At 36.4% G+C, this 12,747-nt stretch overlaps 1 pseudogene; it reads left to right on the plus strand.

Moving 5' to 3' along the window:
- The first annotated feature begins 506 nt into the window (after positions 1-506).
- LOC100719782 (large ribosomal subunit protein uL29m-like) lies at positions 507-1,259 on the plus strand (annotated as a pseudogene).
- The last annotated feature ends 11,488 nt before the right edge of the window (positions 1,260-12,747 follow it).

Below are 12,747 nucleotides of genomic sequence, written 5' to 3' on the forward strand. Positions count from 1 at the left end.
CTTCTGATTAATATAGTACTCCAAACATTAGCCAGAGCAATCAGGAAGGAGAAAGAAATAAAAAGGAAATAGATAGATAAATAGAAATAGATACAGATACAGATACAGATATAGATATAGATACTAAAGGAAGAAGTCAAACTATCTTTATTTGCAGATGGCATGATTGAGAATCCAAAAACTCTATCAACAGACTCTTAGAAATAACCAGTTTGCCAAGGAAGCAAGATACAAAATCAATACATAACGGCTGGAGATTTAGACCGTGGCATAAGCACCTGCCTGGCAGGTACGAGGTCATGAGTTTGATCCTCAGTACCAAAAAAAAAAAAAAAAATTAATACACAAAAATCAAAAGCCTGCTGGGATTTAGCTCATGATTTAAGTGTCTGCCCAATGAGCGCAGAGTCATGAGTTTGATACTCAGTACCAAAACAAAACAAAACAAAACAAAACAAAACCCTCAATCAAATAAAAAAATAAGGTTTGCTTAGCTGTGCAGAAAAATGGCCGCAGCCAGTGTGGCTACTTTTTGTAGAAGAATCTCAGTAGTCCTGAAGGCTTCTGGGTCATTAATAACTCCTGAGGTCCTGCTAGCTCAGGGTTTTCTTTTAATTTGTTATTTAAGAACGCACCAAATGTCACATCCTTTCACCAGTGTAGATTACTTCATACCACATTATCAAGAAAAGGACTGGAAGAATTTTTTGATGACCCAAAGAATTGGGGACAAGAAAAAGTGAAATCTGGAGCTGCATGGACCTGTCAGCAATTAAGGAACAAAAGTAATGAAGATTTACATAAACTTTGGTACATCTTACTGAAAGAAAGAAACATGCTTCTAACTCTAGAACAAGAGGCCAAGCGGCAGAGTTCACCAATGCCCAGCCCAGAATGGTTAGAAAAGGTAGTGGAATCACATGGATGCATTAGATAAAGTTGTCCAGGAAAAAGAAGATGCTTTAAGGCTTTTACAGACTGATCAAGAAAGAGCTAGACCTGCTACTTGGCTAAGAGACATCTTTGGAAGAATTGTTTGGCACAAGTTCAAGCAATGGCCTATACCTTGGTACCTAAATAAAAGATACAACAGGAAACGATTCTTTGCAATGCCTTATGCGGACCATTTTGTTAGGTTGAAACTTGAGAAACAAGCCTACATTAAAGCAAGAAAGACCCATTTGGATAAAAAGAAACAGAAAGCTCTGCAAGAAAAGTTTCCACATCTTGCTGAAGCCTAGAAGTCGAGTCTTATCTAAAAAATGTCTAATTTTTTCCTCGCCTAGTAGTCTGTGTACAATAATATATATTAAGTGAAGAACCGTGAGGGTAATAAAACCCTAAAAGTCTAATTGTTACTGTAAAAAAGAGAGGAAAGTAAGGTGGACTAAGGGATATAACCAAAGGTATGTTAGAGTGTATAGGATGGAAAACCATATAACTGAGCTTTTGTTGGATCATTGAAAGGAATTGTTTCCAATTTCACTGTGTGAATGTTCACTTTATATGCTTTAATTTAGTGACATGGACAACTGTTTCTGGGAAGATAATATGTAACCTATTAACTGGTGATTTCGTACTGTATATATTTTTTTCTAGAAATACTGTATTATTTGTACCCTTTTACTGCATTGTTTTTTATGTCCTTTTTTTTCTTCTCTCTTTAAATAAGAAATATATATATATTAAGTGATTTATTAAAAAAAAATCAAAAGCCTTCTTCCCTAAGATCAATTGACCCACTTTTGTAGGCAGGGATTCCAAGTAGGACAATTACATACCAGACACATCATTGTTATTTATTATTTTATGATGGTCACCCAAGGAGTTAAATACAAAGAAAGTGTAAGAAATCTGTTCACACATTAAAGACCCACAGAAATGCAGCCAAGGGCCTGGATACCACAGCAATATTCTGCATGAGTGCAACTGCAGACCTAGAGCCCATGACAATGCTCCCTTAGAAGTCCGACTAGAGGCCTAGAGACCAAGGCAATGACTCATGCAACTTTGCTTCATGGATCTGTGCTGGAAAGGCCCAAAGGTCAGTGGTGGAGGCTAGAGATTCTATGCATGCGGGCTGAAGGTTGAGGGTTCTGCACTGGAGCCAAGAAGTAATGATCAAAATAAAGACCAACGCTCCTCTGAAAAGTACCACAGTCATCCTTAGCTACAAGCTCTTCTGACAATGAAAACAACCAAGTTCATATCAGGAAGCCAGTCTGACAAGCTTCTCCTGGAGACTGAGCAGCACACATCTTCCCCTTCAGAGCCAGGAAATGATGCTCAAGGTAAAGACCATAGCTTCCCCTAAGTGAAATACAGCTATTCTCAGTGACAAGGTCCTGAACTCCTCCAATAATAACAACCAAGTTCATATCAGAGAAGCCAGCATGACAGGCTCCTCCAGAACCAGCAGCCACAAAAGAATCAACAGCTCCAAATAACAACACTTAGGAGAACCCACAATGCTAAACACTTCCTCTGTGCGTCTTCTTTTTATGCTGGCAGTAATCCTCAGATGGACCATCTATACTCAACACCACACTGATTCAGTTCAGCTTGTGTTAGATTGAAGACCAGCTTTTAATTCACCACACTCACAGAGAAAGAAATCAGGAGAATAATGCTATCACAATAGCTTCAAAAAATTAAATAGCTAGGAATTAACCTAACAAAAGAAGTGAAAGATCTCTATAATAACTCTAATACTAAGAAAATAATTTCAAAAGACATCAGAAAATAGAAAGACATCTCCTATTTTTGGATAAGCAGAACCAATATAGACAACATGGCTACATTACCAAAAATGATAGACTTAATATAATACCAAAAGCATACCTCAAAAATCTAGGAAAAAACAACACTAAAATTTATATGGGACTAGAAGGCACCCAGAGTAACAAAAATAATCCTGGGATATAGGAGTAAAGTAGGAGGCATCACAGTTCCAGATCTCAAGTTACCTTACAAAGCTACAGTCGTAGAAATAGTATGGTACTGGCACACACAAAAAAGATGTGTTGATGAGGATACAAAATCAACCGCAGGCTACTTCAGCAAATCTGAGTTTTGACAAAGTGGCCAAAAACATATATGGGAGAAAAGAAAATATAGCCTCCTTAATAAATGGTGCTGGGAAAACTGGCTATCTACCTGCAGAAGAATAAATAGAGACCTGTATCTCTCACTTTGTACTAAAACCAAATCAAAATGGTTCAAAGACCTAGATTTAAAAACAGATATACTTAATCTACTGGAAGATGAAAATAGGTAAAACTCTTGAAAACATAGGCATAGAAGAGGACTTTCTGAACAGGATCCAAATTGTTCGAGAAATAGCATCAACAATCAAAAAATGTATTATTTCAAATTAAAAACCTTCTGCATAGCAAAGGAAACATACAATAAAAAAGAACCTATGGAATGGGAAAAAATTGCTGCTTACTCCTCAACAGAGGGCTAACATCTAGAGTATATAAAGAATTAAAAAACAACTAGACTCACTAAAATAAAAGACCCAATTAAAAATGGGAAATGGAGATGAATAAGGTAAGAATCCTAGTGGTCAGAATCATAGTGGTCAATTGATAGGTGGAAAAATGTTCAACATGTTTGATCATTAGAAAAAATGCATGTAAAAATAACACCATGATTCCATCTAATTTCAGAAAGAATGGGCTCAACTCAAAAAGCGACAAATAAAGACAAAGTTATCGGTGAAAGGGGTCCCTATTGCATTTTTGTTGGGAATATAAACTAGTATAGTCGCTGTGAAAATCAGTATGGAGATTCCTCAAAATATGAGAACTAGAAATTCCATTTGACCTGACTATATCTTTATTGGGTATATTTCCAAAAGAATTGAAGGCATCATATTACAGGAACACATGTATATTCATGTTCATAGCCACACATTCATAATAGCTAAATTTTGAAAGAGACCTAAAAGCTTTTTAAGAGATTAATGAAAGAATATATATATATATATATATATATATATATATATATATATATGCTACTCAGCCATCAAGAAAAATTTGAGTCATTTGTAGAAAAATGGATGTAGTTTGAGTCCATAAGGCTAAGTGAAATAAATTAGACACAGAAGATTAAATTTTGCATGGTTTTTCATATATGAGAAGCCCAAAGTATAAATAACTTAAAGAGTAAAATGAAGGAAAGATGGTAGGAGAAATGAATGTAGTCCTCTTGGAAATTGGGAATAGGGAAAACAGGAGGAAGGGGAGAAGAAAGGGAAGTAAAAAGGATCAAGATGATATATATATATATATATATATATATATATATATATATACCAATATGTATATGTATATATACACCAATGTCTCATGATGAATACATTCATTCTAAATCACAAACATATACTAATTAATAATTTAGAAAGCAGCAGGTTTGGTGGTGCATGCCTGTAATCCCAGGACTTGGAAGGCTGAAGCAGGAGCATTGCCATGTGTTTGAGACCAGCCTGAGCTACACAGCGGATTCAAACCAGCCTGAACTACATAGCAAGAGCCTGTCTCAAAAACAAAAACAAAAACAAACAAAAGCATGCCAATAACTGAGAAAGTAAATTATCAGAAACTTAATTTTAAAAGTTTGATTTAGAATTGAAATAAGTCCAGTATAAGGAAGATCTAAGAACAGTTAATAAATCACCTTTAGTACAGTGCTGCTGAGTTTAAATTTTTGAGTTCCATTTTTAAAAAAAATCATTCTATATATTGCAGTTAAAAACAAGAGTCCTGCAGCAAGTATTTTGAAACTTATTGAATAGGACCTCTAATTAGAAAGGGTAATATGGGAGCTTTAAACGATTGTACATGTCCTATGTCCAATCCCTTTAAGGTTTTATTTTTCTAATATTTTCACCTCCTTTGATGTCATAATTTGTATTAGAGCCTCTTCCCTACTTGCTATTAGTCAAAGTTGAGATATACATTAGGACAAGAGCCAGCCTAAAGTTAGTAGTAGGCTTTGAGATTGAGTATGAAGATAGTATTCTACAATATTTAGCAAACACTAAGCATAATGTAATTTGCTTATCACCACCCATCAATCAAATATGGCCACAAGCAATAGCTCATTATTTTGATGTTTTTCTACAAATAATTGAAACTCTGCTAGGTGCTGCAGAAGAGTAAATTCTGGTCTTCATCTTCTTAGAACTTTGTACCATAATCACAGAAACAGATACCTAAAACAATTACAACAAATTTAGTAATAATGATATCAACAGAATGTGTGAAGAGTTATGAACAGCCAACTGGTATATGTCTAAGAAGCTGGAATTAAGCCTGTGAGAAGTGACAGCCTGTAAATACTGGTTCTTGAATACAACAGGGGTATCTATTCACACCACTGCCTGTGCCCGTATAAAGTTTTGGCTTCAGTTTTGGGCTAAATTAACAAGAAAGGGGAAGTGAGGGGAAAGGGAGGAGAGGAAGGTATTGTAACTACTTTATCTAAGTTCGAAAGCAATTTTACCCATGCCATAAATTATTTTTAAAATCAAGATTGCTCTATTCTTTAGTAGTTGTGTCTCTGCTCAGTATCAGAAATGAGCAGTCTACCTCAATGTGACTTGAGCTGACTTTGTTGTCTTTCATTTCATTAGTAAGTTTTGAGTAGGGTCTCACTAAGAGATTAAGTTTCCCAGGCTGGGTTCCAACTTGCAATCCTTTAAAGCAATGTGGGGATACTTTGACTCTACATTTGAAAAAAAGAGGAGGATCTGGGCTTGTAGCTCAGTGTGAAGGCCCTGGGTTCAATCCCTAGTCTTAGAAAAAAATGTTCACAGTCCTTTTTTCAGAAATGCATTTCTATGATGATTCTCAGTAATATGCATCTGCATACTCCCAACGGTAACCACTGGATCTCCTGAGCCCACCCTTCTGTTTCTCCTTATCATACAACGTTGTTTTCTATTTGTATTTTATTAATTCCTAAATTAGCTAAACTAAGCAGATATGCTGAAGGTTGTTTCAGATCCTCAACACACTAAATTTTAATGAGGCAAAACAAGTATCTATTTAATGTATTCCCTAATGTGCTAATGGAGACTAGACATTTCTTATATATATATATTTTGGTACCAGGGATTGAACCCACAACCTTGTACTTGCCAGACAGGCGCTTATGCCGCTGAGCTAAATCCCTGGCCTGTTTGAACAATTTGAATGATATCCTTCACCTGTCCCTTTTTACTTTCCCTAAAACTTTTCATATTTTAATATCCTATGGGCTCAATTGATTACTTTCATTTTCATCTATGGTTCAGATACTCTCTTCTCTCATGTCTGTGAATTCACTTTCATCAAGATCAATCAAGGTTACAAGCTCCATATAATTAACCTCATTTAACATTTATGATATTCTAGTCCACTGTACATATTTAAACACTCATGTATTTTTATTAATGGAAAGTTTGAACCATGCACTAAAAAGCTAAGAAATATTTGATTCTTTCTGAAGTTGAATCCTGCTTCATTGCTTCTCATTTTGAATAATATGTCAGAAAGTAAAAAAGAATCAAATTTAGATATTATTTCCCAATGACTCAAAAGAACACTTACTCTAACCTTGAATTTATTTTCTGACATTCTGTATAGTAATTTGAACATTAAAATTTCTCAGAAAATTATGAATCAGTATCAGTTGAAGACTTGTAAGAATGTTGTGTGGAATTTATGCAATCTGCTTTCAATATGGGCCTAATTTCCTTTCAGTCCTAGTCTATTCCTAATTAAAATCACATAGCTGAATTGGCATTTATGTATTAAAATTTGTATAGTAGCTTTCCCATTTCTATATTTCAGGACTTGATGGAATAAGATATGCAAACAGCTTTATGCTTTTTGAATCATGGCACAAGATAAACTGTAAAGTATTACTTCCTTGAGCTGGGGTATTTAAAATTTAGGAGGTCATTTATCTCTTTCCAAATCTAATAAAAGTTATGAGCTCTTTCCAGAAAAATGTCTATACATACAAAATTTTTATTAAAATTGACGCTTTTGGAAGCCTCTCATGGTCCAGGCCTTCAATTTATAAAATCTGATCTGGAAGGAATGCTATTTTACCTTTACTAGACACTGGTTGTAACTTGTCAGGAGAGATTTAAGTAGTGTTATTTATACCATAATTTAATATTTTAATAGAGTCTTCCTGAATAATAGGGCAATAATATACTCAGGAAGCTGCAAATTGTTTAATTTATATGGTCACTGCCTTAATGTGTAGCTAGAGTTATACCCAGCAAAATAGTTTCTAAAATACAGTTTAATAGGTTCTATTGTTCACAAATATTTATAGAACTCTGACTGTAATAGGAACTGTGCTAAGCAATGAAGTTTAAAAACTCACAAAAAAACTTTCACTTTGGAGTCTGAAAAGAGCTGGCATACTAAGAAAGGTATTGAAGGAGGAATGAAAGCTTTCTAGATACACAATAAATGTCAGACCTTAAGGATAGACAGAAGCAAGCCCACAACTCTTACACATGTACTTAAAAATCAGTTCTGCAAGCCTACCGTGTCCATCACCTTTGCGTCTCTGTGACAAAATAGTTGAGAAAAACAGCTTCAAAACACAGCTGCTCACATTGTGGTGGTGCCCAGAAGCAATGAGGCCAGGAGGGACGGGGGTTAGGGGGCTTCAAGGCACAGCCTGGTGACCTACTTTCCTTCCACTAGGCCTCACCTCCTAAAGCAGTGGTGGGGCCCACATAGCCCACGTGCTGCCGTGACTGAACCCTTTCTGTCTGCGTGAGAGCCAAGTCACCCCAACACCCAAGCATCAGATAATAGTTATTTTTTCTAAACTAAAACCTCAACATTCAGGTTTAATTGCAGCGTTGGCATTTTGCAAAACATAAGTGAGTTTTAGGTTGCAGTTTGGATGCTCATCTCTGAAATGTTCACCATCAGTATCCTAAAAGTTCCATCACTTCTATATAGCATCACAGGCCAGTGACCAAGCCTTTTACCCTTGGGCCTTGGGAGAGTCTCCTGATCCAGACTGTTAACACCTAGTTACACTGTTACCAAGGCAACAGTGGTCCTCCTCTATGTCCTGCTCAGAGTAAATGATAGCTTTCTAGTAATAGCTGCAGACTCACTGTATACTGCATTTATGTGCTGGGTACAAAATAACAAGCTTATTAGCTATTTTTAAAGATTTATAGTTAGCCACTACCTTTTGACATCCCACCACATTGGATGAGATTCTGCTCACTTTTCTGCTTTCTAATTTAGTGTAATTTACACACACATTCACACACACATTCTCTCCCACACTATCTTCTACCTTCCTTATATAATTATAGAAGACATTATACTGTATTTACATTATTTTGACTAATTATAATTAACACTCAGATATAATGGCTTGACTTTGCTGCACATTTTGTGTCAGTGCTTGTTGGGTTTCAGCCAGGTGTGGTAGTGCATGCCTGTAACCCCAGAGCTCAGAAGGCTGAGGTGAGAAGAGGCCTGTGAGTTTGAGGCCAGCCTAGAATATATAATGAGTTCAATGCTAGCCTGGACTGAATAGTGAGACTTTATCTCAGAAAACAAAAGCAAATGAACAAAATTTTTATTTGGTTTCTTTGCAATTTTCTCTGTATATCAAATGAATGCATTAATATATCAATTCTTTTTTTTTTTTTGTCTTTTTCCTTTTTATCGGTACCAGGGATTGTTGCCACTGAGCTAAATCCCCAGCCCTCAATATATGAATTCTACATGAGGTTTGTATTGTAAGTTTTTTTCTGAAAAGTCTATAGCTATAGGCCTAGTTTGTCCACCAACAGTTTTCCTAACAAGTTTCATCTTCCTGAAGAGCTCTCTTCCTGAACCTCTCATTTAGGCTGATAGTTCCCGAGGCCTAGAGGGTAGCTCTTGTGTTGGACTTTCTGTTGCCAAAAACTTGGGATGACTTTTGCTCTGCTCTTGACTTTAATTATCTTTTTTCTGCTTTTACCTCTAGATTAATGGAAGAATAAGTGGACATCCAGAAAATCCTTCCCGAAAATAAACCATTGTCTTGATTTTCTTTTGTAGCCTACTTTCCTTTGATAAATTTCCCAACAGCTTCCTTACAAATGGTTTTTTGAGACCTTGATTCTAAAACATTCTACTGTAAAAAACTTTCCCCCTTAGAGTATTTTTTTCAGTTTTAATTTGCTTTTTTCCTAGTACATGTTTGTATGACATAATGACTATATTCCTCATGGGGAGTTAGTGCTCCTTAATTCTTTTTTTCATCCCCCTTCTCTCCTCTTCCTCTCCTTTCTATCCTTGTCCCTGCTTCAAAAGATCTAGCTCCCTATTTGCTATCATCTACCTTTTATTTTGTACTTTATTTATATTTTGGGTATCTCATATAAGAGAAACCATGTGATATTTAAGCTTGTGTGTCTGATTTATTTCACTTAACATTTTAGTCCAAATGTGTGTCTATTTTCCTACAAATGACTCATTTATCCTTCTTTATGACAAAATAATACTCTACTGTGTGTCCTTTACCACTTGTCTTGTTTCTGGTTTAGTCCCTAAGAAGTGTGTTCTAATATTTTATTTTTCTAGGTGGAGTCTTATTGTGTTGCCTGTGCTGACCCCAAACTCCTCTGCTTAAGTGATCTTCCAGTCTCAGCCTCTTCAGTAATTGGAACCATAGGCATATACTACTTGCTTAGCAGAAGTCATTTAAGTTTTGACCTCCTGTTAACTTTTTTCCTTCCTGCTGAAAGTATGTAAGAGTTTCCTTTTGTGTTTAAAACTTTTTCTTTGTAATTACATCCTTTGGTGAGTCCATTTTTCTAGACAATGGGTCATTGCATCTGGAAATACAAGTTCATTTCCAGGAAAAATTCTTGCAGTTTTTATTTACTATTCCCTTTGCTCTATTTTTTCTGCTCCAACTCTCCAAAATGCCTATTATGTGGCTACTGAACCTCCTGGGCGTATAGTTGTGCACTACATTACATTTTTGTCAGTGACAGACTGCATATATGACAGTGGTCCTATAAAATTTTACAGATGCTGAAAAATTCCTATGGTTTCATAATTTAGCTATCAAGACTTGCAGCACATACTCCTGTACTTGTGGTGATTCTGCTAAACAAACCCACTATATGGTCCTCTCAAAGTGTAGCACATGGAATTTTGTACAGTATACAATCCTGTGCTGCTAGTTTGTGGACTTACAATGTCGTGCTTTTCATTGTGATTTTAAAGTATATTTCTACTTATTTTTTTAAAAAATTTACTATAAAACAGTATGCTGTTATGACAATAGCAGCCAAATATATTTCAGGCTTGCAGTTTGGGGGAAGGAAACATCAGGGACCACACTGAGTTATGGAGCTATACTCTCTTGGTTTCTGCAGGTGTGCTCTATGACAGTTGCACAAAGACCAAATCACCCAATGTGGATTTAAGAATGCATGTCCATGAGCAAAGCATGACATTAAAAGATGATGAGAAGCTCTGTACTCATAGACGAGTCTTGTCCATAAGCTTCACTGTAGAGAATTAACTCTCAGCTTTTGCTAAATATTAAAATCACTTGAACTTCTGGGAAGATGGCAGAGTGGTGATCAGCAAAGAGCCTCTCTGAGATTTGGTGTTCAGCATCTGGAATATGACTATATGAAGAAGAGGGGAAGGTGGGAAGTGGGTTCCTAGGACCCAGGAAGAATCTGAAGCAAGAATTGAAGCCCACAGTGAGAGCAAAGAGAAACACTTCAGTGAAGAAGGAGGTGATGGCAGACAGCACTTTCTCCCTGAGCCCAGATCACTGTGTGGGAGGAGTGGCTTGAAATAGTAGGCAAATGTTGACTACTTGCAACCGTCAGAGGCCTCCACAGACAAATGCACCAGTGGAAAGGAGCAGTGGATGCAGCAGACTGCAGTAGCTGGTAGGTTATTTGGGTTCAGACTTTCCCAGGAAAGGGCAATTGCCGATAGCCATCTTGGAGTGGGATCAACTGAGCTCAGAATTCACAAAAGGGCAGCCATTTCCACATAGAGACTCCAGGATCAGGGTGAGGCTGATGAGTTCAAGTTAACAGGAAGTCAGAGAGCTGAGTTCAAGCTGGTAAGGAGCCAAGTGCAAGTGGCAGAAGGTGCATGGCATCTTACAGACTGAACAAATCAGGTTCCAGTATCTCAGCCAGAAACCAGCCTGAACTTCAGTGGACTAAAGATGTAGGCTTGCTGGGATTATCCACCACCCTGCTGTAAAACTATGGCGGGCTTGCTGGAATCAATGAACTCAGCTCTGGACTCCATTTGCCTATTGATAGCAGAGAAATGCCTTAAAGTGATTTTTTTTTCTTTTTTTGTTCTTGTTTTATATGTGAATATGATTTCTAGGGCTTTTTATTGCTGTTTCATCTATTCTTAGTTTTTATTTTTTCCTACTCATTTTCCTTTATATCTTTTTTTCTACTTTCTTAAAGTTTGCATAATCTTCCTCTGTCCTTCAGCCTTGATTTTATTTTTTTATTTAATTTTATTTTAAAGATAATAAAACCCAACCAAACAAAACAGAATAAATCCAATCAAAACAAAGCAGTGAAATTGGTACTTCACTGGAGGACAATAGAAAAACAACAATGGCTACCACAGTATATCTTGTTATCTTCACAATAGTTGTCCATTCTATCAGATATGGCAAAACCAAACCAAAACAAAACAGAGTAAAAATAATAAAAACAGAATATTGAATAAAGCAAAACAATTAATTGGAACAAAACAGAACAGTGAGAACAATATTGGATTTCAAAAACAATAGAGGGCTAGATGTGGTGGTGCACAGCAGTAATCTCAGCACTTGGGACGCTGATGCAGGAGGATTATTGTGAACTCAAGACCAGCCTGGACTACAAAGTGAACTCAAGCCTGAACTGCATATCAAGACCCTGTCTCAAAAAGAAAACAAAAACAAAAAAGAAAGATGGAAGCAAATTCCCCATATTTACTATGCTTCACACTGTTATCCTCCCTATAGATGCTCAGCCCACTGGCCTTGGGCCTGCAAAGTCAACCAAACAATCTAAGCACTCAGCTGCCCTCTGTACCTTAGCTACCACCAATTCAGCCTGTCTTCCAAACCAGCCAGTTGCCCACAGGAGGTAGAGGGCAGTTGGTAATTTTCAGCCCATGTGCTGCTATGCTCAGGGAAGGCACTGACTTTTCTCTTCCTGGGCCCCACATGGATTGTACCAGCCTTACTTTTAATGCTTCCTCTTTTTATATTTCTCTATTCTTCACTCCCCAACTCTTTTTAACTGTTCTCTCATAAGGGAAAAAATATCACTATATTGAGGACTTCTTTGCTCTATATAGTTTTCTGGTTGATTTTAGATTTTGTTATATAAGCATACATCTAATTCATATGGTTAAAGGTGACAAATTAATAGTTTTTTTGATTGACATAGTTTGTTTGATGCAATTATTATTATCAATTGTATTTTTTCAGCCAAAGGATATAATTGTTCTAATCAGTTTTCCTCCCTGATATACCAAGACTGAGATTGCCTAGGGGTCATAAACAATACTATAGATCAGTGCCAAGGAACCAGATAATGGAGCAAGCAGGCAACAACTTTTCATCCCCAATAAAATGAAGGGGTAGGATTTTGCAACAGAATCAAATCCATTTACACTTAGAAAACATCTTTGAAAAACAATCATTTCCTAAGGGTTCTAAATACTAGCA

The sequence above is a fragment of the Cavia porcellus genome, unplaced genomic scaffold (genome assembly GCF_034190915.1).
Source record: "Cavia porcellus strain 051 isolate PalLab524CR breed Dunkin Hartley unplaced genomic scaffold, mCavPor4.1 scaffold_2, whole genome shotgun sequence".
In the NCBI taxonomy this organism is placed as follows: Eukaryota; Metazoa; Chordata; class Mammalia; order Rodentia; family Caviidae; genus Cavia; species Cavia porcellus.